The following is a 25118-nucleotide window of genomic DNA, read 5'->3' on the forward strand; positions in this document are numbered from 1 at the left end:
AAGTGTAACACTGGGTGTAGGCGAGATTCACTCACAGAAATATACAAACATCTTCATTCAAAAATAGTGAATGGTGAATGCTGTTTTATGACCAAAAACAAGCAGAGCGATTGTTTGATAGATTTATGATAATGTATGTGCACACAACTCATGAAAATTATTCATCCACACCATTGCATACCCTTGTACCGAAATCACATCCACAAATTTAACTATTTTCAAATGAAGTCGTTTAAGTATAATAACGATACCAAACACATTTGAACCTATTTAAATATGTTACCAATTCTTTTATAAACTGTCGACAATATCCTAAATCTTACCTGTCTGATCGGATTATACACAAATAGACCAAATAATTTTGCCGAAATTCGCAATAATAAACTTGACAAGTTTATGTAATCAAAATTAAGACCGGCCAATGACACGCTAATAAAGCCGTGCAAAAGATAGTAGAACTATTGAGAAGAGTGCATTTCACGAGAAAAAAGTGCTCATTTCAGCAGTGTATATAATAGTATTGTCTAATTGCCAAAAATTTCTAAAATTTTTCAGTTTCAGTGTCTTGCAAAAATAGTTAATTATAAGAATAATTATTTATTATATAAAATCATCACAAGGACAATTTTTTTGAAATTATTTGTCTGAAGGTTTCTGTAATAAACGTAGACCGTTTGAGGCATAGACCAATTTACAGGTACAAAATTGTGGTACACAGTATATCAGCCTATGTTTTCTCCCAATGACTGAAGAATTCATTAAATTATTTAAAATGTTAGCCAAAATGCTTTACATATTATGTACAAGCTAGGGCCAAACTACAACGCCCCTTTATGCCAATAACATTGGTTTATTTTGCTCCAGTTTGCAGAAACCTTCCAGACGTGTGAACGCTCATACTTGCTTTTTGCTAAATCGCTATCAAAACCATTCTATATTCAACACAACTAACTTTCAAATTGTGTATAGTACACAGCAGCTTACCTTTTTACTTGTAATATTGCATTTCAGAGATATAATAAACATATTTATTTTTGCTGTTGTTAAATCATATATATTACATTAGGTTAGGTCTACAGCTTTAATATTCATTTTATTTTTGTAAAACATAGGTTTGAGATAGAAGTAGATTAGTTGTAAATTTTTTACAACCTTTTGCTTTGCAAAGTTTACTTTTTGAATTTAATGTCAAAACTACTGACAACTACCATGGACCTTTTTGCCGACCATGGCTGACGCATTGGCTGTCCTCGTGTCTCTCAATTATTACAGCTCGATGGGAGGATAAATAGAAGGTCCTCGCAGCAACCATCAACATCAAATGCTAATGCTCAACATCACGCTACTCAAATTGATAACAACAACTAATCTGATTCAGAGAATTTGTTAGTAAATGTTGTAGGCAATGTAAACGACATGGACTTGATAGCCCTTTGTTTCCAGATGATGATCATGATTTTATGGACATCATTGACCATGAAAATATTGCAAAAAAAACATATTACTCCTTCCAATGCTGCCCCTCTTCATCACATTCCTTCTTTTCCATATTTATATTGTCCTGATTTTCAAGAGCTGCGTAACAACTTTTTATGCAGACTTGTCAACAACATATCACAGCTCGTGTGTACTGGATGTAATGAGAAACAATTAATTACATACACTGCTCAAATAGAACTATGTCATATGCGCCATCAAGTTCCCCTGTCAAATTCCTAGATTGCTACAATTTCCTTTTGAAGTCGTGCTTCCTGAAGTTTATTTTATATCATCTCCAACAACTCTCATTTACATTATACTCTGTCAATTTCTGCTGACAACTACTTTTTCAAGAACCAGCTCTACCTTTTATGCTTTCCATTGACACATATTCCACTATCAAGTCATGGGCTGTATGACAGGGGAATTTCTAGTATAATTATATTGATAGTTAATTCTTTTGACAGAAACGTGTTATGGCATTTTCAAATCTGGGCATTCTGCCAGCATCATCTACACAAGTTATTTTTTCAATAATTAAATTGTCTTGTTGAGGTTACAGATTCTCAATAATAGCAAAAAAGGCTTATTTTGACAATGAAAAATCAACTATCAAATATATTTACCACACTATGTTATTTTACAATAGACTAATATTTTGATTTATTATAATAAAGGTCCTTACAAAAATTGTTCACTTGCACTAGCGGTGTTTATTGGATCTAATTATTGTCAAAGTTTTAGTCAGGAATCTGGTGTAGTTTTATCAAGACTGCAAGACTCTGCATCAAAATTACATGGCAGATTTAATACCCCGCTTTTAAAAAAATTGACAAAGTTTATGTGCTGCTTTGAATCAAAGCAGCACATAAAATTGTGCTGCTCTGACAGATTTTTAAAAAGTATTTTATAAACTTTACCTGTACAACAGATATAAGTATATCATTGTTTGTGATAATTCGTACATATTGAATGTAGTAAATTACTCTGTCTTAGTAGTTTTATGTATTTATTTGCTAAAATTTAAGGAATTCAGTGTAAGCGATATATGCGTAGCTCTTAAAATATGCATCAAGAAAGTGTTGTTATAAGAAGAAAAAGCATTTCTCTAAAAATGAGATGTCAGATATGATAGGAGATATAAAATATTTAGCACAATAGATAATAGAGCCCAAATTAAGGCTTTTAAAAACACTATCACCAGAGTCTTTATCATTGATGTGTCATTTTCTCTGTCAGGTAGTAAACAGTCATATAGTTTGCTAACCAGGGATTTATATATCTTGTAGCGTAGTTATGCAGCTCAAAAATGCTCTCCTTTTTTTCATAGGCAAGATAGCACGTTTTATTTGATATCTAATATATTCAACTAGATTTCCTCGTCCACTAAAGCCATTTTTTGAGCCAAAATATTAAATATTTTGCTATTTTTCACTCAAACAGCGCAGTCACCTTAAAAAAATTACCATTCGCTTTTGCCCGTTTATTCTATCACCTTTTCAATTTTGTTATACATTTTAATGGTTTCAACAAAAATGAAAACACTGCTTCGGGATGAAATTTTTACCCAAAACTAGTTTAATGAAAGTGTTATTAACAATAATTTTCCAAACAACTTTTTACAGCGCATAGCCAAATGACCTTTGAAAACCCTTTTATTTTGCTCAAAGATATAATCAGTATACCTAATTAATTCAATGGCTTACTCGGAGGGAGCGCTTTTTATAAAGTTTTCTTAAGGAAAGTTTCTATCACCAACTGTTATAAAAGTTTTGCTCTTGCTAAATTATCTGCAATGGAAACAATCAAATTTAAAAAAATTGAATAAATTTATGGTTTGTTTGAGTCTGGAAATATTCTTACAAATAAACCAAATTTTTAACCTTCTGAATTTCATCCTAAAAAAATCAGTCAATCTAGTGACTTTTAAAATATCCACATTTAGATTTTTAACACAACATACATGGGCAATACTAAGTTTGTCATAATTTGTTCTAAATAACTATATTCAGACATTAAAGATGTTTACTTTTTTGGCTGAGGAAACAAACAAATGGCAGCTCATCGGTTCCATGAGAAGTGACTTTTCCGTCGCTTTCGTTAGACGTTTATTAAGCTGTTGCCTAGTACCAATAAAGAATGGATATAAATTCTACTAAGTCTTAAGTATTATCGACAAGGTGTTAGTCGATGAATTCCACTATTAAAATATGTTGAGAAGCTTGGCTTTGTTCCAAAAGCTAAATAGGTTGTGGCCCCTTTGAAAAAAATGTAAGTTGGAAAAATCCGTCAAAATGTGACTCGACGCTCATACATAAAAATAAAGATTTATTTTAATCCCACGATGGTTTGTGATATTTTACCTGATTGATATAATAATAATTCAAATGATTGTAATGATGTAAACTCTGAACTTTGAATATGCAGAGAAAAGGAATCGTTGTAGAAGCTTGGACAATGTCATTGCTTCTGGCGTTTGCTACGCTGTGGCCTCCAACTCTCCCAAAATGAAACCATTAAAGCATTTCATATATAGACAATTGTACAAGAGTCTTAGCTAATTTTGTAGCAATACACATGTAAATGAATGTTTATGTAAAACAGATTTTGCTGATAGAAACAATTTTTAGTTTGTGCCATGTATGTTCATAGAATATCGATTTTAATGAATTTCAAAAATAACATACACTTCCTTTGGTTGTTTCTGTAGGGCTATTACCCAGCCAAATGGTTGAAGTGTGGAAATAGTTTAGTTATAAATTAGAGCTATGGTTATAAATATTTTAGTTGTTTTACTGCTAGATGAATACCTGGCACTGCACAAAAATTTCTCGTCTTGAAAAAAATATTTGCAAAAGAAGAATAATTTTTTTCGTAACAGGTAATGACAGTTACCATTCTAACTTTCATATTTTATATTACAAGAAAAGTTTTTTGTGCAGTGCAAATAGATATAAGAAAAGCAGCAACTGTAAACAATTTTAAAATTTGTCAAGCAACTGTAACTGCTATTTTTTCATGTAATAAAAAAGAGTTTGTGCTGCTGATATTAAATAGAAAAAAACCATTGGTAAAAAATTATAAATGTAAATCTGGAATATTGGTTAGTAAAAGTCGAATGAAGTTTGTTTTGCTACAATTACAAAAACAATGATTTGTTAATGATACCGAAATTTCAAATTGAAAAAAAAACAATTAAAAGATTTGAATTTGTTGAATTATCAGTAACAATTGATGCGTAGAAGTGTGTGTATAAAAATTTATTAAATTGAGAGGTCGTGAGCAGTGTTTTTCTTTCAGGTGCTGTGAGAGAGGTTTCAGTAAACAGCGTAGTAGCATTTCTGATACATGTACATAATCATTACACTGACTGCCCAAATTAAATTTCAAGAAAGATTTTGGTTGATGGGGAAGAAAGCTGAACAAATTTTGTCCTCAAATTGAACGATGAAAATAACATTGTGTTCCATATAGTAGGACATTTCTATTTAAACTGTTGCATCGTCACCCAAAGGTACATGATATTAACTACAAGTTTAGAGCACACAGCCGAAAAGAAAATACACATACAGTATATTGTGGTAAGATGGGTATGTTTACAAACATGTTTCAATCATCACAAGTTCAAAACCAGTATAAAGCACATCTTTCATTCCTCGCTTTTAACTGCATTAGCTAAAAAGACAGTGAACAATGCCAAAAGACGACAATATGAAATTATACAAGTATGTCTTGACATCAGTCTGCATTGATCGAGCAGTGGTTAGATGATAGATTATTGCCATCACTAAATATGTAAAAAATAAATATTAAAATTATTAAATAAGATATGCAATAATTTTTATGGCTGCAATATTAAAACACGGCACTTTTTTCACACAACAACCTTTAAAGCTGCAGAGCTTCCTTTGCGAAGATACGGGGAGGAAATATATTTAACCGATAAAACTTGTATTTCATTAATTATTAACACTGATTCAGTACTGGCAACCCTGAAATTACTCGATCTACGTATTTCTGATCTACTATGTGTAAAATTTGAGTAAACTTGTGTAAGTTGTGTAGGTTGTGCTACCTGCGCAACTTGTGTGACTTGTGTAACCTGTCTCTATTGTAAAACTTGTGTACTTTGTGTAGTTTGCCAACTCATGTTTAGCAGAATGGGTAGCGCAAAGTTTAAGTTTTTTTAGTTGCTTCTTTTTGAGCGAAGTTTGTGGTAAATTATTCTATAAAGTTCCACTATTTTTCTGTGTTCTATAATTTATCAAATGATTTCTGCTAAATATTTATTTGAAGTAGTTCAAGTAAACTATACAAATTTGAATTATAATGTCCATGCAAATAAGTTTCTCAGGCAATTCGTAGGTATGTAGTTTTACTAAGCATTTATTTTTTGCCCAAATATGTAACCCTGATGTAACATATATAGACAATAAAATCACAATTCATAGCTAAACCATATAAAAATTTATTTTCAATTGGCAGAGTTATTTTACGCCATTCTAGTGTGTTCCAAAACTGGCAAGTACCATGAATCAAAATGAACCATTCTGAACAAAACTATGTTAATAATCATGAAAGTCAAACTTATTTTGCAGGCTACTGTTAGGATCTTGTATCTCATCTTCGGCTAATGACATTTAAAGTCTAGCCAACTTGCTAATAGCTACATGTATTTTATCATATTTTTACACAAACTAAACATGGTATATTTCATTATTAATTCAAAAACATGTATCTAAAAAATTGTACAAAAATAAAAAATAATGTGATCATTATCATTGAGGTTAAAGCAAATATTTGTGTATATTTTAGGAACTGGTGTGCAAAAAACTTTTATCAAGGATAAACTAACCGAGGTGTAATTGAACATAATAATAAAAAACAATTCAGCTTAGTTCTTAACTGTATATTTTACCAAGCTTTTGAAATGATTACTATTATTGATAAATAATACTTTGAACGCAACTCGGATAAAATCCGCAATGATAATGAATGTGTGTGTAGTTTTCTTTTAAAAAGCTTAAATAGTCAATTTTAAAAATTTATAAGCAGAAGATTCTCATGTGCACTTTTAGTACCTAAAACAATAAATAGGTAAAAAAGTTATTGTACCTAATTTAATAGCTAGTTCCTAAAAAACCTCTTCGTAGTCACAATAAATACAAAAATACTCAAATCTAACAGTTATTTATTTTTGGTGAAAATAAACATCTTTAAATGTAGACGTTATAACTGACACAACTACTGAATTTGTATAAACTCACCACTATAACCGAGTAAAACTACTCACATATAATCTGATTTAAAATTATTCATATGTTTTTGTAGATAAATGTAAATAAAAAGCTAAGGAACTCAATTAATAGCCAGCTTTGGCAAGCTGACAAAACACACACTGTTCATTATCAACCTGAGCCAACATAATAATAAAACAAACAAATTGGAGGATAAAAGATTTACTTATGGTTCTTGTATGAAAAGTTTATTAGTTTAGAATTCCTGGAATGATGCCAAGTCAAATTGGCCTAGTCTATGTTGACCAATGATAGTGGCCGTCATAAGCTAAGGTTTTGCTCAAATCGTAGCATGACGTTTTTCTAAATTCTGTAGAAGGCAGCCAGATTTGAATCATTACACTTAATTATTAAGTTGTCAATTGCTAAAAAATTATTTATTAGAGATTACAGGTTAGTTGCATATGCTATTTTTATTTTATTATACCATGTTATATTGTTTTTGGTCACATATTATTTTATATTCAGTACTTTTACTTGCTATCATACTGTAAATTTTCATATTTTATTGCATTCATAATTATTGTGCTTTGCAAGTTGGCATAAAAATGGTACTGAAATGTTAATTCAGGTTTCACGGTAATAAACAAAAATTGTGAACCGCACACTTAAGCAGGGAAATTGTCTCTCTTAAAATCCTGAGTGAATTGACTATCTAAAGTTTTCAACAAACTATACAGTTCTGTTGCTTGTGATTGGTCAAGTTGAGTATGACCTTCACCGCCTAGCAAATTAGGGTGCAAAAAAGTACTGACAACTCCATTACCAAAAGACAAAGAAAAATATTCATGCTGAAACAAGATCTAAATAGTTTGTCAAGAACCTCTCACACCTGTGACTGCATGTAAAGAAAAATTTTCCTTCTAAAATTTATAGATACTTCTACTTATTCCTCAAAATCATTTTACTAGAAATTTGTGTTGATATTAACGGATTGGTAGACCAATACGACCACAAAGTGAGCTTCTTGACAATACCCATGAGCAAAACTAAACAAAAACTTGCCAAATATCTTTGTCATCGACAGGCTCCCATGCATCACCATGTTTTTGAAGGCCATATCTAATTGTTTTGTTTACTATAATATTCATGATGGCCGATGTGATAACAAGCTGTAAATAATTGAAAATACTTATCTGTCCAGTAATTCGACTTTGTACACCTGCCAAGCTCTTATCAAAATGCAGTTTTTTGGATATTAGATCAGCTCATCTTTGAAATCCGAAATTACTCCCTGGTTCAACGTTGGTCGTTTCACTCTCACTTTCGCCATGAGATTCACTTTGTCAATCTTCTTTTTCACATTCATCATCTTCCCCACATTCTTCTGACCTGAAATCCTCATCTTCATTTTCGAACCAGTCGATATCATCCTCTAAACAAAATTTTTTAGCCGAGCTCAAATAATCACGTCCGTCCATGTTGAACAGCTTTCCATAAAGAAAGATCAAATCTTTACAACGTGTTCTTTTGTGCACATGCGCATAAAATTTATTATTTATAGCCTTAAAACAGTAGTAAAAAACTTATCAAAATTGCTCAAATATTTAATTATAATTTTTAACGTTGTTTCTAAAATAAATAAAACGTTTTAAAAAAGGTCTATCGAAAACGGCAAAAATGTCGGGTTTTTCGGTTTTGGTACGCTGAGACATTGCTCGTAAACTGACAATGGTCGGTTTTGAATCGCAAAGGGTTGAGTAGTGGGTGGGTGACAATTCAAAGAGAGTACAACATTGAATAAGAGATATTCACCTTTTTTAAATATAAATTTGGTAAGTAAAAGACAAAAAATAATTGTCTTGGCTGCAGCAAAATAGCAAATAATCACGGTACCATCTCTGAACATTTTGGCAATAAATATTAATTACATGTAGTTACTACTCATCAATTTATTTAATGAGTAGTGAATTTTTTATTTTACTAGTAATATTCACTTCTAAGTTAATTTTACTACTCATTTTAATTCAGTTCTTTGTACGGCCACATCAAAATAAGAAAAAACCACTCTATAAGGTCGACTAGCACTCATGCAGGCAGGCAGGCACGTGCATGCACGCACAGAAACATACAGACTGAATTTTTTTCATCCATATACTAGATAGCACCAAAATATACTACCTCTACTATGAGGCTGACATCACAAGGTACATACATCAACAAGGAAATCGACATGAATTTAGAAATACAACATGGACATCAACGTATATTGGTATTAAAAATTGTGCAAAGTTATTCCAGAATGGTTGCCTAGGTCCCACAGATGCTTGAAAAAAGCAACAATAGCCACATCATCAATACCAAAGCAGCAAAGACCAAGTTGGAAATTATGCAAAGCAACAACATGCATTACGCTGAAGTACAAATAAATGCTTGTTGATTTCTACAGTATTTACATAATAATTAGCATTTCTCTTTCTTGCACTATTCAACAATCAAAAATATTCCAAAACTTCAAAACTTTTTATTAAAATTTTTGTAAAGAAAGCAAAATGGTAATCTACGTGCTGTGAGAATTAATACAATTACAAATATTTTGCTAACACAAAATTACATTTACATAGTTTGTCCCCATAATTTATTTATCCCAATGGAACTTTTACTTACAAGTGGCCTGACAAAGTTATAAAATATAACTCTTTTTTTAAATATTATTTCAACAAAATATCACAATAAGTATTAAAAAGTATATAAAAATATAATTTTTTTAATGACTTTTTTAATTTTCTTAAAATAACTTGCCTGAGTTGATAGAGTAAAACAGCACTTAGGCCGAAGCTAATTTTTTAGATAGAATTTTTTTTCCAAATAGGTTTTTTTCAACTTATGTTATATTTCAAAAAAGTTTAGTTGCGCTAGCAAAGCTAGGCTGTCAGCATTCAATTAAAACATTGCCAAGTATTCAAAAAGAAAGTATGCAAAGTGTATTTAACTAGCCTTGATTTTTGCAAACTATGTTTGCTATTAAAAAATGAAACTTTGTTTATAGTCAAGTAACACATAAGTAAGACAGGATATATGGGAATTGCTTAAATGCGTTTGATTTTTGAGTCAATTTGAAATAATATTTTAAAAAATTATTGAGGTAGTAAACTGAAAACTTGGTTTTGGTGAATCGTTTGGCGCAATTGTCAATAACACTGAGAACTCAGCCAACGGTGTGCTTCGGTGAACTACCGCTAACTTGTTTTCATGAATAATCAGTTGTCTGCTTAATGATACCTTGAAGTGTTTGAAACACTTGATGAAACTTTAGTGTTCTTGAAATGTTTGACAGCTTGGTCAAAAATAATATTTGATTTTTAGCAAGTTTTATTAATTGGAACTTAATAATTCAATTGCAAAGTGACTATATAGCAAAGTGGTTTTCATAGCAAAGTGTTTAAGTTACCATAGCGAACATATGAGAAGGTCTGAGCCGCTTTTTACCTCCCTAAATAATCTCCGATGTATGTGCCAAATTCAAAACTAGTTTAACACTATATATAGTCCACTCCTAACTACTTGTGTACCTAGCTCAATAGATTACCTCTAAATATGTAATATACCTGCTTAAATATGTGCCATTTACCAAATTGAATCTGACATATTTAGCATGAATTCAATTTAAGAGTTAACAAATTTATCTGGCAACACAGTGTTTTTAGCTTCGTACAGGTATAGTGTTTATTGTAGCTAGACATTTTACGTATATCTTAAACTAAATCTATCAGCTCGTAACTTGCTGTTGCGTTGTGATATCTTATTAATAGACAGCTTCAGTGATGATAATTTATTGAAGATACACTACTGATAGGCCAAATGCTGGTACAACGAAATATTACATCTTAGCTATGGATACTAATTATTTTCCTCAATTGACAGTTATTTAAGTTGTTTATTCAAAATTCAAGATGATTTTTGAATGTGGAACTATTATTCTATGCTAGCCGTACAGTATGGCATTGACCAAGTAATAAAAAAGTATTTTCAGAGAAAATCTTGTTGTACTTAACATACAACAATGTTTGCCATTTTACATTTCAAACTACATCACATGAAATAATCGTTTTGAGTAATTGAGATAGTTCAGGAGAGAAACTACAAATAATTTTAAAGGTTTTCAAACTTTATCAAAGAACTTTGAATTTTCATATCATGAAGAAAATTTTTTGTGTATGTCAAATAACAAAAAACTATAAAACCACCGTAAAAAGGTTTGGATGCCAATGAAAATAATTAGCAAGTAATAGCTAATATAAGTCAATTTTGTTAGGATCACAATAAAGTATGATTTAGTAATCCCATGACCAAACAAGAGCAAAGCAATTGTTTGGAAGACTTATGGTAAGTGCATATATGCACACAAGTCATGAAAATTATGCATCACCACCGTCGCAAACCCTTGTGCCGAAATCTCATCAACAAATATAACAATTTTTCAATGGAGTCATGTAAGTATAATAACGATACAAAACACATATAAACTTATTTAAATATGTTACCACGTCTTTATTGTTTGTAGACAATATTCTAAACCTTACCCATTGGATCCGATTATACACAAATAGACAGATTGATTTGGCAATACATCACAATAAAACACTTGAAAAGGCTTTTTTTAATCATAATTAAGACCGGCCAATGATACGCCAATAAAGCCGTGTGACAGATAGTTGAACCATTTAGCAGTGCGCTCTTCACGACAGAAACGTGCTCATTTCACCAGTCTATCACATTATTTAATTGCCGAAGGTTTCTAATATTTATCGGCTCTTCTTATTTTGCAAAAATATTTGATTATAAAAATAATTATTCAATTTTATAAAATTATTATAAAATTTAATTATAAGAATAATTATTCGATTTTATCTGAAGGTTTTCTGTAATAAGCGTAGACCGATTGAGGCGTAGAACGATTTACATGTGCAAAATTGTGGTACACAGTTTATCAGCCTATGTTCTTATTTGTCCAATTACCAAAGGTTTCATGAAATTATTTAAAGTGTTAGCCAAAATTCTTTACATCTTATGTGCAAGCTAGGGCTGAACTACAATGCCCTTTTATGATGAGAAAACTTTTTTACTTTTTTTCAATCTGCGAAAAACTTCCAGGCGCGTCAACGCTTATACTTTTTTTATGTTATATATCGCTATCAAAACCGTTATACATTCAAAACCACAAATTTTTAAACTGTATATATGAAACAACAGCTTGCCATTTTACTTCTATTATTGCATTTCAGAGTTATAATAAACATATTCCGTTATTGCTGCTGTTAAATGTCACTGCTGTTGTCGCAGTGGCCACCCACCTGTCTCTCAATTATTACAGCTCAATAGGAGAATACTTAAAAGGTCCTCACATCAACCATCAATATCAAACACTAAAGTTTAACAGCACACTACCCAAATTAATCACAACAATTCATCGGAGTCCTAAAAGTATTTCGTAGATGTTGTGGGCGGTGTAAATGAAATGGACTTAGCAGCCACTTTTTTCCAGATGGTGATCATGATTTTATGGACCACATTGACCATGAAAATATTGCCCCAAAAATATTGCTCCTCCCAATGCTGCCCCCGTCATCAAATTCCTCACTTTGAATTTTTAGATTTTCCTGAGTTTCAAGCAGTGCATAAAAACTTCTTAGGCAGAGTTTACAACATAGCACAGCTCCAATGTACTGAATGTAATGAGAAACATTTCATTACACACAATGCTCAAATGCAATTATGTCATACATGCCAACAAGTCAGACCTGACACCGCTACTAAATTCAGTGTGACCCACAAAATGAACCCAGGTCCAATTATTGAATTTTTATTTTCTCTTACACTTATAGTACAGCTACTCATTCCTCAGGTTAATCCTACAATTTCAATATTCCGTCTTCCGTGTGGTGCCCAATTTGGGTTCAGAGGTCATTTCAAAAAATGTCATGTCAGGCAAAGGACATGTTTCGAGGTCATTTCAGGTTGTGGGCTTTATGAATTTAGGAATTTATAGTAATATAATTAATACTAACTTGGATAACAAAATAAAACTCTGAATAAGTTGAATTATCATTAACAATTTTGGCATAAAAGTGTGCTTTTATAAAATATATTACTGCTCCACCAAAAGCTACCGATTAAAAGGTATGAACATGACAATACTGGTATCTTTTCATACTGGTAGAAATGTAAAATTGAGATACCATATTTTTTTGTCTGAGTGTATGGAGAGATCATGTCAATAATTTTTTAAAAGTGACATAAAAATTGTTCGCCGGGTTAAGAATTGACCTGGACCCCAGATATTGTAATTGATCCTTTTAAAAAAACATTTTTAACAAGGGCATCATGACATGTGGCTGCAATGGTAAAATAATCAGTGTGTGCAATAGCCGAAATGACTCACCATTCTACACGTATAATTTGAGATTTATGTAAATATATATATATATACACGTATATGTATATATATATATATATATATATATATATATATATATATATATATATATATATATATATACTAATAAATTATTTAAAAGCAATACTTATCTTTTTTCTCAGCTGCTGTCAGTTTCATGACTTTCTCATTCATCAGGTTGTGTTTCAACACAGCCTGATGAATGAGAAAGTCATGAAACTGACAGCAGCTGAGAAAAAAGATAAGTATTGCTTTTAAATAATTTATTAGTATATAGCTGCTCCAAATATTGTTGAGCACTTTAATTTTAGTAATACTAGTTCATAATTCTTAGGAATTTATAGTTTATATATATAGATATATATGTATATATATATATATATATATATATATATAAAGTGGATGCTGCACGATTCGTTAAAGAGTGCTCAGTGACAAATCAGAGCTAAATTTAAAAAGTTATAAGTTTTCTGAGGGTGTAGGAAGTGAAAGGCTTTCAACTTTACGCATCTGCATAGCTGCTCAGTTAGTTCTATGAGTTTCAGAGTGTAATTCCTCTTGGTTGGTAAAGCGATGTTCTTTGTGGTGTAGTCGAAGCTAATACCTATTATTAACAGAATGTTTAACTTACATATATATACACGTATAATTTTTTTTAATTATCAGAAACTGTGGTCTCTCGATGGATCACTTATGTCGTATAAAATCAAAGCAAATGTTATGAAAGAACCTTTGAATAATGAAGAATTAAAGAATAAATAACTCTTGCAAAGTTGCAATACCTGCAGAAAGATAGTATTTACAGTAGGAGGTAGAACATGTTTGTATGGTAGAGGGCTGACAATTCTTACAGCTCTGATTATACTTTAAATACAATCTCTTAGCTAAAGTATAATGATTGCAGATAATATTTCTAACCCAAACCTAATAATAAACCAAAAAGATTTAATGAGTTTGCGCTCTCCACAGCGTATTTTGTGGTTTCTGAAAATTCAAGAACAGTCATTGTACTTTTAAAGTTCAAACCGTCACAAATTGAAACTGCGGCTATTTAAAGCTTGTGATACTTTTAATAATTCAACAAATATTAAATTATTTTTACTTGCATCAGTGCGTACAGCTCTCTGTATAGGAAGTTGCTTTCACCAGCCATGTTTAACTATCAGTATAAGGGAGCACAACTCGCAAATCAATTTTGTAATACAAAGTTTTAATCATCTTGTAAGTATGCATCGCTAACCGATTTACAAAAGAGAAAATGTTTTTAATGTCACAAGTTAGAAGTGTTAAAATACATGTGGTGTTTTTAGCTTGCTAATGAATGTCTGAATGATTTTCTCTGAGCTGGTTCATGAGTTTATTACAAGTTTTGCTAATACTCCTTTATATTCTGACAGCAAAACTATTTTGCGATTTTGTTCCTAAACCTTTTTGATTACAGTTGATTTAGTTTTTGCCATTACAAATTGAGAGGCTGTAATGGAAACTGTACTAGTAAAACTAATAGTTTTCAAAGTTTATTTCGTTTCAGTGCAATCCAGATAAATATTCTGTTTAGCGTTTGTATAACTTACTTTGAAGTTGTTTAAATCATGCTGCTCACCTATTAAGGGCAATAGTTTGGATTTAAAGTGTTAGTTTGTAGTGACTCATGCAAATTATAGGTGATGAAATCTGCTTGGCAATTTTCGTAATTCTTTACAGACCCAACTTAACTATGGTTTCTGAGATAATGACTCATATACTACCTCTACTATGAAGCTGACATTAAGAGGTGTATGAATAAAGACTAGAATTAGAACGAACACAAATAATCGTAAGAAGATGATTCAACAAGAAATGTGTGAGCAAAGTTTTAAAGCATAAAAATAAAGACAAGCAAACAATAGTCAAAAGAAGCAATGTCAGACGTAGTGCGTAACCCTTTGCATTCCAAAACCGAACTTTATCGGGCTACGAGCAATGTCTCAGCGTACCAAAACCAAAAATTCCTCCATTTTTCAGTTTTTGATAGACCTTTTTGTTAAACTTTTGATGTATTTTACAAACAACATTAAAGTTTAAAATTAATGATTTGAGAAATTCCAGTAGGTGTTTTTCTCCTGTTTTGAGGCTATAAATATTATTTTATGTGCATTTGCAAAAAGAACACGCTGTAAAGGTTAGATCATTATTTATGAAAAGCTGATCAACATAGACTGACGCTATTAATAAAGAGCTCCGCTAAAAATATTGTTTAGAGGAAGACATCGTCTCGTGTAGATGTGAAGAAAAGAATTTCAGGCCAGAAGAATCTGGAGAAAACGATATAAATGAAAAAGAAAACCAACAGAGTGAAATAGATTGAGAAAGTGAAACGGCTGGCGTTGAAACAGGGAATAATGATGGATATCAAAAAAGAGCTGACTTAAAACCAAAACCATAACATTTTGATGACAGCTTGACAGGAGCATAAGATTGAATTATTAAACAGGTAAGTGTTTTGGTTATTTAAAGCTTTTTATAACATCAACCATTTCAAATGTAGTGTTTACCGGAACAAATAAATATGGCCTTAAAAAATGTGATGCTTCCGAGCCTGTTGATGATAAATATATTTCGCAAGTTATTGGTTTAGTTTGCATGTATACATTTTCAAACTGCCTGCTCTGTAGTTTTACTGGTCTATAATCCTTTATTGCATACTCTAATTTTTAATAAAATAAAAATAGAAAGAAAAATATAAGCAAGATTACCTTATACTGACAATTTTGAAAACCCTGCTAGCAATAACTTGTTGAAGCTAGAAAATGGTAATATGCGACTGTTTATATTGTTTTGCTTTCTGGTAAATTTATATTTATAGATGAACGCTTTATGACATGGAAAGGACCTCTCAGTTCCAGGGAGTATATTCCATCTAACAGATGTGGATTTGGAATAAAGTTATTCGCTTTCCGATGCTGTCTCTGGCTATGTGCACAAGTTGTCTGTATACATCGGTGGTGAGCAAGAGCAAGCTGCCTGGAGGAAAATATCTCAGTTTTCAGATGCATATTCATTTCCAGTTTTATGCAAATTTACATGAGAGTTATAACATAGTTTGAAGAGCCATGTTGGGTGAAAGTTGCACTGCTTATTGTCATGGCGTCATGAACATTTTGAAGGTCTGCACCCGCAATGCACTGAAGCACCTAACTCAAAGTTTGATGCGCTTGGACAATAAATCTTTTTGCAAACTTTTGTGAATATACGACACCATGCAAATGATTATGATAAACCCGTTTTCCAAAGATATTGCTTCTAAAGACTTATTTATTATCAAAATTTATTGGTAGAGAGGTTACAACTTCGTCAAATGAGAATTTTGGCTATAGTGTTCATAGCCGATTTGCAAGGAATAAATGGCCCTCTGTTGAGAAATTTCTACGGTTTCAAATTCATATTCATTTGTAGCTCCATGAAAATTTGCATGCAGGTTATAGCTAAATTTAGGCGACCATGTCAAGCTTCCAATTTTTGCAGGTCATTAGGGTCATGCGCTGAAAAGTTCGAAAGTTGCTCCTGCATTGCAACGGAGCTCATACCTTTACTTGCAGTACTCTTTGATGACCAGATTTTTTGCAAATTGTTGTGAAGATATGAATCCATGCAAGTATTGTTTATACAACATTGTCAATTACCATTATCAATTAGAAAAATACCATTGAAAATGATGCATAAAAATAAGTAATTCATAGCTTCAACAAATTGAGACTACTGTTGGTAAGCATTTGCATGCTGACTACATGAATGAAGCATTAGCCTGTAGAGAAATTTCTCAGCTTTCTTATGCTTGTTATGTTATTTAGCTGGCATAGATTTGATGTAAGTTAGTGCAGTTTCTCCGCAGTCATTTCGAAGGCTCAAATTGCGCAAATTATTGCCCAGTACGCTAGTGCTTTCCCCACCCGTAACGGCTCGGTTGCTAAAGGGTTGAGATATATAATTAGAATTTATGCTAGCACGAAATGTGGTGATGATCTTTTACAGTAGCATCTAAATTGTTCAAAAAGTTGTGACTATACATTGAAAGCGCTGGTGAGTTATACATATTTAATCTTTCTATTTGCTAGCAAGCTCTGAGTATCAAAAGACATATATAATTAGAGTTCTGCAACAATCTTTCAAAGAACATATACAATGTATGAGAATGTATATAGATGTAATATTTGTATTTGATTTCTTCTGAATGTTACCTTAAGGATCATATTATTTGTAAAATAGATTATTTGTTTTTTCATGTTAAAAATGTGGTCATGGAACTTTACAGCCAACAAAAAGTTTTGTCAAAAGGAAGCTCCACCTAAAAGCTATAAGTTCGGGTTATTTGTTAGAAATGTTTTATGTGTTTGCCCTTGATGAGATTTTAGTGCCAACTCAGTTTCAAACTCACTAACACAATCCCGAATCAGACACCAGAACCATCCGCATATAGGACAATTTCCTGAAGTTTTATCTTCTGATCTAACCTTTGATCCTTGATCACAATTGCGACACTGTTTTACGTACTTTGAACTTTGGCTAAAGTGATCCCTTTTTTGGTGCATCTTCCAAGCATGGATAGTCAAGAAGTTTTGGTCGCAGCTTGCTATGAGACACCATATATAATCACATTCTTGGTATGGACATTTCAAGTGAGATCGACCCGGGTCCCGTCGCTTCACATAGTTACAGACACAATACTTATAGCTGTCACGGGATGAAAATACCACTGAAGCATGTGTAAATCGTTGGTGTTTATGAACGTTGCCTCTATACTTCGAGCAGAAACTGCACATTTTGTAATTACATATATAGTAACTACATTGTTGACATTTTAAGACCTTGAAACTTCTAATTGGAAGAAGATTCCCGCAAAAGCACATTTCTTTTTTCTTCAACAATGATAATCCTTTACTGGCCATGTGCTTTTCAGAAGGGTGAACTAAGTGTTTGAATTTGTAATGTTCTGCAACTTTATATCGGAATTTGGAAATAAAGCTGCAGTCTGAATACATGCAAAGATAAATTTGACAGTTTTTACATTTATGAGTCATGTAAACTGATTTGCATGTTTTCCATCCACATACGCATGTCTTTTCAATGCCTGCTGTTCTAGCTTCATTAATAAACTTGGACTTTTGTTGTGTAGAATACTTTAATGATTTAGAAGAAGGGATTTCACTTACCTAAAACATACAAATAGCATAGCAAAAGCTGGAGTTATCAAATTTAATTAAATCAGTTTGTTGATACAAAAGATTTTATGACAAATTGTCATCGCTGATTTTACACACTGTTGCTGATTGAAATGCTGCCTTCTATTTTCTTGTTTCATTTATTTTTTCCGCACCCACAATTTGTGCTAAAAGAGAGAATCTAAAAAAGCTGTTGGCACTCCTAGAAACACTTGTTTGCTAAAAATTTGGCTCGTTGGAACATTAACTAACCAAAAAATCTTATAAAACTTATTAACTTTTGTGAAATAAAATTATTTATTACAATTAGGCTTTTTATACCCCCGGATAAAAAGTTTAAGATTTTGCGCTCCAGAAAGTTTGTGTGATAGAACTTAGCACTACAGTCCAGATAAATTAGCTGGCTTCAAAAACATTTTAACAAATTACATGTACGTTGACAGTTTTAAAGATTTTGCCCCAATGATCATATCTAAAAACACTTGACCAAAAACACTCACTGATACTGTAGTGTAGCAATGCAAAAGTTCAATTGTTTTAAATGGATTTCAACGCTTTGACTAAATTTGAAGATTCTTTCGCTTCAAATCATTGAGACGTTTCAATCTAAATAGATTTAGTGCCATTTTACTTCAGAAAAATTGTGTAGCGATATTTGTTCTGAGAATACCAATTGACATCTCAGAAACTCTAACAACAAATACATTTGAATTGACAAAACCAAGTGGAGATTTTACTAATAGGGGTAAAAATATTCAGAGCATTTCATCATGATACCATATGAGTTTACAGCAGCAATTATAACTGACAATGATAGACTACTCATACTACACAAATGTGATAATTACCCTTTCATTTATGTTATTACAAGATTTATGCATAATTGACTCTATTGATTGGAGCAAGTGTCTCTTTACTAAATCGTACTTTGTTCAAGGTTGAACCTATCCAGTATTAAAAAGTTGTTTAAATAAAAGCGATTGTCCCTCACATGACCTTAAAATTAATAACTGTATAGTAAGTCATAAACTATGTGGCTGTTGATAATATAGAGGAATATCTACATTATTGATGATAAAGATAAACTTCTGATCAGCTCTCTCATCGGTTTTAATGTTGCAAGCATACAGAGCATAAATTGCAAAGCGACCAGGACCGGAAAGCGAGTCTATTTTAACAAGTTTTGCATTGAAGCTATATATAGATATACATATATATAAATATATATATATATATATGTATATATATGATTATTTACGTTATTCAAGTAACTAAAGTATGAATAAAGTATATATATACATATATATATATATATATCATATATATTAACTTTGTTCACGTACCATGTAGTCCTATACCATTCTATGTAGCACATATATATATAATTTTAAACTCATGAGCATATTTGACCCATTTATATCTATTCATTTACCTGTAATCTCCTATTTTTTAAGTGTAGGACACAGTAATTATACTTACTGCTTGATTAAATGTTTCACCTTCTAAGCATGATGTTACTGTGGAAGCAATTTCAGGCCAATCAACTTTTTGGCTTCCAGAGAGATCAATAATCTTTGTCTGTAAATCATTATAGACCACATTAAATAATCTGCAAGAACCAATGAGTCTTTCTCTATTCTTATAGCACGTTTGTTGAGTATCATACTGTATAATACGGTGAGTCAAATATGTTTGTTTCTTGATTTTCAAACTTACATCATTCTGCTAAATTTTAGTTGACCCCAACAAATCTTATGTTTCAAACAAAACTAGTAAATTAACCATACAATTTGGTGATTGACAAAATCCCAAAGCTTGCATATATGTTTTACAAAGAACAAGTAGTCAAATAAAGCACCACTAAAATGGGAATTCATTGTCACAGCCACACAAAATATGACATTGTCTAAGCTATGACACTCACAAATTCGATGAAATTATCAGGGCATAAATCTAACTTAAATGTGTTGCTGAAATGGGAGTACACCTAAAAACATTATACCCTCATTAAGGAGGAAATAGAAAACCTTGACATATTTTTGAAAACTGCAGAGACTAAATTAGACTAACAAACTTGTATTTGGCTAAATAAAATATTCAAGATTTTTCTGCAGTGACAAGTTGACTGCATTTGACTAGGAAATATGTCAAATTCAATGGCTATGTTTCTTTTTCTGTAATTACCGACAATTCCAATGCACGATAAAACTACACAAAATGCTGAAAGTTGCAACTTCTCCATTTCCGACCTTGACATTGGATATTTTCTTTCTAAAACATTTACACTAAATATATTTGTCAATTATGATTTATGTTATAGAGCTTGTGTCTCACCCATCCTACAGATGCAGCAATATTCTCATTTACGGTATAGTAATTGACTGAAACCTTCTCGAAATAGTCAGTCAAAATAGGAGCAAGTTTTAAATGCTTTGGTTGGTATATTGTAATAACTGCAAGCAGCTCAATGCTCTAAAACACAAAATATAGCATATGCTCACTTAATATGTAAAATAGTAGCTAAGACACTATAAATTTCAGGTTTGCCATGAATAATGTATTTTTTCCGAACGATTCAAATTTGAACTTTATGCTTTGAAAAGCAGTAAACAAAATGATGAAAGCTTTCTCGCTGAATAATTAGAGTGATTGTGTATCTGGTATTTTTTCATTTTTTCAATTTATTTAAGTCTCCGATACTCATTTTTATATGAAAAAATTGCTAAATATTTTAGGAAGCATCTGTCCACAATATTCATAATTTTTTTAGAATACTGGAAACTTTAGGCGCATTTTTTTATATTTAAGATGGGTTTGCTGTACAAGGTTTTGGCCTGAACAGGGATTAATATAGCTAAATATCCATACCATCAATATCTTCTCCCAGTTAACATTCCCATCAGAAAACAAAGCATCTATAGCTTCTTTGAAGCATGTCAACGCTTCTATTGAGTTAAACTCTTTACATAACTCTCCAACAGAACTCATCAGTTCTTCATCACTCTCTGTCAGGTTATCTAGAACTGAACCAGTATTCGTAAGAATGGCAAGTTCATTGCATCGCTGACTTATTAAAAGGTGCATGATTATTATAATGTCACAGATGGTTTACAACTGAAATAAAAGTAAGTAGACAAACTAAGCCCGCAGATCCAACAAATATTTTTGAACTTTCCTAAAAAGGTTTCACCATTTAACGATTCTCAAGTTAAAAAGTCTGAAAACCTTGTTCCTATTATAAACATAGCAGGTGTGCTGACATATAGGCTCGTCAATCTAAAGCTTCTTTACTTTTTATGGTTGAGAATAGTTGTTACTGCTGGATTCAGTAAAGCTGATGTTACATTTTACTTAATTGTTGTAAACTGCATCCCAAATTACTCAGGTGATCAATGTTACAAAAAAAAGATAATCTCAGTTCAGAGCAAAAGTAGATTTCAAACCTAGTTAAAAATTTGGTTTTATGAACATTATAGTGAGTTAAGAAGTGATTATTTGTGTCTCAAATTTACCTTCTAAACTGTGCAGTTTTGTAACCTTTTCTGATATGACTGGTTTTACAGCTAAACAATTTAATTGCTCGCAATCAACAATAAATAAGTTTTAACTTAATCTGTAAAGGATTACAACCTATGTTAACCTCAATCAACTGCACCACTGTATACTGTATACTGTGCAATTGTATAAAACACAATAAGTTCAAACCAACTAATTTTTGAATGAGTTTTTTCTTTGGCTCACATGGCATTTTAGTTTAGGCAGGTACAAAACAACCGATCGTCAAGGTACGTTTTCTATTTTAGTTGGTTGAACTAAAAATAAATGTTGCAAGTAAGCAATTTATACTCAAATATCTTGTTAACAGCTGTTGCTACATTATACTCAGAAAAAAAGATCTTACTTTCAGCAAACAAATAAAAACAACAACACCTATTTTATTAGTAGTAAGCATACAAGTTTTATTGGAAACTTGATTAAACTTAGAGGTTAAACTAAATGGATCCGCTTGATTGTTTTTTTAATGAATTTGTAGCAATGACCTCACATAATTTCATTTTATAAGAGGTTAAACTAAATGGATCCGCTTGATTGTTTTTTTAATGAATTTGTAGCAATGACCTCACATAATTTCATTTTATAAGAGGTTAAACTAAATGGATCCGCTTGATTGTTTTTTTAATGAATTTGTAGCAATGACCTCACATAATTTCATTTTATAAGAAGTTATTTCCTGTTTTTATTTTGTAGGTGGTAGGGCAAAAAAATCAAAGAATGAAGTATCTTTACTCTTACTATAGATAAATTGGATTGAAGCGTGACTCACATTAGCATTGACATCTCACCTGTTCTTGTGTCTCAAAAACTTTAAAAAACATGACAAAAGAACTTGAAAATATATCCTAGCATACTTTGCTTAGAAATGCAAAAAGGTAGCTATAAGAAACTTTTTTACAGCTTACAGTTTCTACTTATAGTGATAACTAGGATTACACTACGTACAAACTATATTATTTCTAAAATTTAAAGGTAGGTCATTTGGTAAAGCAGTTTTTCTAGCCAAAAAATAACTTGTTTTTGTTAAATATTGTTTGCTAAGCTCACAAGTATGCATACAAAAAATCCCCAAATGTTAAAAAGTATTTAGATAAATAGAAATATCTAAATTTGATTTTTTGTAGCCATGTTTCTTTATTAAATGCAAATGATAATTCAAAGATTCTATATTCATGAACATACATGTAAATAGTATTACCTAACAAACCCAGGTCTTCCAGAATATCTAAGACATCTTGGTTTTCCAATGTCTGTGACAACCTTATTTGGGAAGCTTTGTTTTTTAAAACTAACTCTTTGTTCATTGACTTCAATCTGAAATGAGATATTTAAGACAAAATAAATGTAGTACAACCAAACAATAAAAAAAAACTTAAAATGCTCTTATCTGCAAAACTTTGTATTGGCTCCAATATTTTGGTAAGTTTTGATATAAAATCATCATTTAAAAACTTATGGTATAAAACTTAAGCATTAGGTTGTGTCTTACTTCATTACTTTCTTCTGCCAATATTTTTGTGTCAGTTTGCAGGTCATCATGTCAACCAATAGTTTAAAAATAATGTTTTGAAGCATATGCTATGCTTCAATGCTATGTAATAAAACATGCAAGAACCACAATGGGTGGGTTTGGAAATAGTCTGAAAGTCAATGTGAAATTCTTATAAATTGTTTTACCAACAGCTTTAATTGTTCTTTTGTGGAGTACTTCACAAAGTATTCTTTAATGAAAATATTTTAATTCAGTCCAGTTTACTCAACTTTATTTCATGTTATAAAATATACATTTAAATGAAGTTTTCTGAGAATTGGTTTTTGGCTTTTGTATACTCATAGTGCTTTATGGAAATTATATATGTGTGAATCTAACTTTTATTTGTTAATTTTTCCTTTGTTACTCTGACATGTGCATGTTCCGTTCTAGCAATATAATTCTAGAAGTTCAGGTGTACAAGGTGTTTTATATCTTCTACGCCACGCAGCACACTAGTTAAAGGGTAAATAAATAGCAACCTTGAATACTTGGACAATCTCCTAAACATCATGATTGTGTGAGAAATTATGAAACTTGGCACTTGAACCTACAATCCTTTTCAACAGTGGCAAGCATGCTGTGTCGCTTGGGGCTAGTGCACTTGGCTTCCCATTCCTGCTTTCACCGAAGTTATGAGTTTGGTTATGTGAAGTGCAATATTTTTGCTAACATCGAGATTGAAGGCCTGATAGGGCAGTAATTATAGTAAAATTTTACATAATATTAAGCTACTCAAAATTTTAGAGTAAAAAAACTTAGCCAATGACAACTACGTTCCCGGCCACAATTTTTTAACTTTTGCTGATATTGAACCAATTTGTATCGTAAGAAGTACAAGCGAGTTTCAACAATCTTTGTATCAATGCTTTGAGCTTTTAAATGTTTGAACCATGCATAGGAAAAGCCCATAAAGAAGCAAACAAACACTTTTGTCCAATAGTTAATGAACTGTGAGTTTTGTAAATTTTTGTAAAACGAAAATTTTAGGAACATGTTTCATTACCCATTCAACACAAGGTACATCACTAGTACCTTAAATTTGAAGTAGTTTTGATTACTGAAAGAGATTTACCTAACTTACAGATATTACTTGAAGGCAAAGATTTAGCATCTTCTGAAGCAGTAGAAGAAACTATGAGAGTTTGTAACTCGCATTGTAAGAGAACCCTAGTAACATTTCCTGTCTACTACTAACTCACTAATTTTATTGTCTTTTGTGAAGTAAAACATTGCTGTATCCGGGTCTAAAGGTCATATTTAGGATCTGAATTCACGCAAAATATATTTGCAAAAATTCAATAGTTTAAAATAAAGCAGCATTTATAGTTTCCAGAAAGCTACTCTGGTTCTTATGGCCTGAGAGAACTTTTTAGCTATTATCATCTGTTAAGTACTATTTTTATTTTTTGTATTAGGCAAATTAAACTAAAGTGACTTTACAACAATGAATTTCTCTAACTTAACATCTGAAATTTAACAGTATCCATGGATGAGCCACCGGAAATTTTTGAGGCTCCATAAGCTTTGTTAACCTTCCATTAGTTATCAGTTTTTTATATGACAACCATTATTGATAACAAGAAACTTTAAAGTATATATAACACTGGCAATTATAAATTTATGCAATCATTTGGGTTGTAAAAAACATATGTTTAATG

The sequence above is a fragment of the Watersipora subatra genome, chromosome 6 (genome assembly GCF_963576615.1).
Source record: "Watersipora subatra chromosome 6, tzWatSuba1.1, whole genome shotgun sequence".
Lineage (NCBI taxonomy): Eukaryota > Metazoa > Bryozoa > Gymnolaemata > Cheilostomatida > Watersiporidae > Watersipora > Watersipora subatra.